The sequence below is a fragment of the Nelumbo lutea genome, chromosome 5 (assembly GCF_056320005.1).
Source record: "Nelumbo lutea isolate HS-2025 chromosome 5, American lotus-T2T, whole genome shotgun sequence".
Lineage (NCBI taxonomy): Eukaryota > Viridiplantae > Streptophyta > Magnoliopsida > Proteales > Nelumbonaceae > Nelumbo > Nelumbo lutea.
In genome coordinates, this window is record NC_142688.1 from 44,425,945 (window position 1) to 44,429,648 (window position 3,704).

The 3,704-nt window shown below is 42.3% G+C and overlaps 1 long non-coding RNA gene across 1 annotated transcript; it reads right to left on the minus strand.

Moving 5' to 3' along the window:
• Nucleotides 1-403: 403 nt before the first annotated feature.
• LOC148852068 (uncharacterized) lies at nt 404-3,424 on the minus strand. The gene is made up of 2 exons (XR_016099611.1): nt 3,023-3,424; nt 404-1,689 (listed from the first exon to the last, which is right to left on the minus strand). It is a non-coding gene; the product is annotated as an uncharacterized LOC148852068 (long non-coding RNA).
• Nucleotides 3,425-3,704: the final 280 nt, after the last annotated feature.

Genomic DNA, 3,704 nt, shown 5'->3' on the forward strand with positions numbered 1-3,704 from the left:
ACCCAAGTCTGAACTCAATTTCTTCGTTCAACAACTGTGGTGAACCCAATTGTCCTAACTCTCTCTAATCACTATTTTTTACTGTTTAATGCTGTTGCTTCCTCATTGGAATAAATAGTTTGGTCACTATGAATGGAAATCAGTGAGCAAAGAGCTGGTGTGGTCCTGCTGCTACATATGGAGGCGAAGACAGAGCAAAACTTCTAAATGGATTCTGCAATTGACCAATAAATTAAGGTTTAATTTGATGATTAGGTTTTCTGCCATGCTTTCAGTAGCATTAAACATGCCATCCTACATTAGGATGATCAGGACTTAGACCATTCAATTGGCCCACTTCAAAGATTAACTGGGCCAAGTTATTAACCAGATGAGTGTCTGTATTTAAAGCAATCATGAATAGTGGTCATAAATACTATAACCCTTTAGAAACTCAGAATTATGCATGGATCCAAAAAGAGTAAAGACATGAAAACCCAATTGAATATTGGGTTGTGAAATGGCTGGCTTCATCGTCATAACAATTTGCAATATGTCCTAAGTACATCCATTAAGCGTCAGTTCTTCTATAGATAGACACAGAGGCATGGTTGTCAACTTTGGACAATCTTTGATAGTCAACTGGGTAAGGCAAGGAAATGATAAAGATGACTGCTGCTCCCTTGACCATCCCTCCAAGTTGGGCAAAGTTTTTTCAATGCTGGGAACAAGCTGCTCCATGGCCTTGGAACAACATTCTCATCATCATCGATACAGAACATCCTAACAGCATTCAATCCTGCTAGCCTGAGAAATTGAAGAGAAGGTAGTAGACCAAACGGCGGAAGATGTTCACACCTTGTGCAATGAACCAGTGCAACTCCTTTAGATTTGGATGTGGTTGGAGGCTTTCCAGCACTTGCTTATTTGGAGATGTTTGGAGGATCTTGTTGTTCTGCCCATACTAATTCCAAGGATTGAAGCTTTTCTTTCCCCTCAATGTTTACACCCTCGACATCTTTAGCATCTGCTATGTTTTCTAGATTGAGAATACTGATATTACCTCTAAGCTTTAGCCCATGCAGCTCCTTCAGTTTACATCCAACACTCTTCCCCACAACAAATGCTAATAAGGTCCGTAGACAAGTTAACTTGCCAAGCCCTGATGGCATGTGGGTAAAATCGACCCTGCTATTTGTTTGATCGAAGAAGAACCGGTGCGACGGCGGCATCACCCACCTCCGGCCAGATCCTTTTTCCACTCCCTCTCTGGCCCCTCTCTCTCTCCCTCTCTCTTTTCTTCTCTTTCTTCTATTCCTTCTCCTACCTCCGACATGCCCTGTTCACTACCTTAACCCTTCTATCTTCGTTCTGCCTCGTCTCTCTGCAATATCACTCATCAGTCTTCGGTCATCAAGAATAGTTATTTCATTTTTTACAGCTAAATCCGGCCCCCGGCGGGCCTCTTCTTTACATTTCGTCTTAAACCAGCATTCTCCGGCCAGCTCGTCACGCAGCTCCGAACCCGAATGTCACACCTCTGCAGTGAACTTTTTCCGACAAAAATGACGCTTTTCATCTTTCTCCTTGTTGCATTGAAATTTTGCTTTTCGGAATCCGTCAACTCCTTGCCTACTAATGCAATGTCGCTTCTCAGCTTCAAGAGTTCTGTTTCTTTCTATCCATTGAACCTCCTTTCCGACTGGAATCCTGCGATAAACCATTGCGATTGGTACGGAGTTCAGTGCAGTCCAGTTTCTAGCAGAGTCATTGCTCTAAATCTTACAGGAACTTTGACTACCCCTTCGAGGGAGTTGTACAATTCAACCGCAAGAGACAATAGGCTCGCGGGAACTCTGGCTCCGTCAATCGGGAACCTAACGCAACTTCGGGTGCTGTCCATTCCTTTTTCGGTCGAGATCCAGTTTGAAAATTTACACCATAGAACACCAAACGTCATCAATGTAAATTTTCAAAATCAACCGGTCTTAAATTCCATCCATTTTCATAAAATTTGAATTTACACTTCAAACAAATGCAGCCTTAGTAAAAAATTGGATGGGCATAAATTTTTATTGGTTCTCGATGATGTATGGAATGAGGATTCCGCCAAGTGGGAAACGTTGTAAGTTTTGCTAAACGGTGGGGCCAGTGGAAGTAAAATTCTAGTAACGACTGGAAGCTTCAAGGTTGCTGAAAGCATGGGCACCGTTCCACCATGCAAACCAGTGGAATTGCTAGACCGTGTCCAAGAAAATGGTGTTTTCAGAAGGAGAAGAAGAAAATTATCCAGAAAACCTTGTGAAGATTGGGAGGAATGTTGTAGAAAAGCACCGTGGAGGATTTGCCACTGGCAACAAAGATAAAAATTGGAGATCACACCTCTGCCCCACTGCACATCACCGTCGTGCATTGGGATCATCTGCTGATGCAAATATCATCAAGATTGATATTATCATCGGGAGATGTTCCCAATACATTGCGGGAGATGTTTCTAGTACACATACACAGTAGGTTGGGAACATCTCCCAATGCAGACATCATCAAGATTCTTACTATCATCGGAACATTTCCAATACACAATAGGGATGTTCTGTGGAGTGGAGATGTGAATTCAGATGAAATCCCACAACACATCCCCCATGCATTGGAAACATCTCCCGATGCAGATATCATCAAGATTGGTACTATCATCGGGAGATGTTCTGATGTGAACTCAGGATGAGATTCCATCTCCGTCCCACAAGGATCCGCCCCACAGGCCACAGCACAACACCACCCGAGCTCAACAACAAATCTATGACCGCCTTTTCATCCTTTTCCCTTCCAACAACCGATGCATCCACGAGGGAGTGAGTACACATCCCGTCCATTGTCACAAAATCTGCATCTCGCATCCTATAATCTACGGGTGGTCTCTCCCGAAGGCTGAACCTAGCACCACGATCCGTAATCTCTTGAAGCCTCTCTGTCACTTGTTTTATTCTACGATCTACCTTTAAACAAATGCAAGGGGATTTGAGAGCAAAAGGAAATGGCATACCTCTCTTCTCTTGCTACCATGGTTCTCCAATTGTTGTCACAAAGCTTCTGTTAAAATATCATCTACCACGTCCTCTACATTGTTCCATCAGCCATCTTTTCACCATATATTCTTTGACTTGCTTCACCTCTGCATCCAAAAGTAAGGATTCGATACGAGATAGGTAGTCCTAGATCTTATAAAGATTCTTAGAAGACATCTTCCATACCGAACCAACAATCTCTTTAATATTAGCCAAGGTAGCCAATATTCTTTCTACAGTGTTGGAAACAATAACTTCTTCCATCTCCTTAGGCATAGTAGAACTAGGAAGACAGGGAGCAATTGAACGCAAATGGTGATTTTGGAGAAGCAAGAGAGAGAGAGAGGGAGAGCGTGATCGGAAGCAAGAGAGTCAATTGTAAAATTAAAAGAGGAAGCTGTCACTGGTATTTACCTCGCCGATGGGTTGAAAGAAGATCGTCGGTTCTAGAGGTGGCCTTACAATTAATGTGTTAGAAAGTCAAACATTTTATTTTTTACTTTGTCTTTTCTACAATATGTAAAGAGTAATTTTAGTTGGGTCTCCTTCTACTTTTTGTAAATCTGTGATAGTCGTAAAAGGCGTACGAAGAAGTTTTTATTTGGCTTGCTCAAGAATCCATCTTCTTTACTCTAACCAAGAAACCCGATTACGTATAAA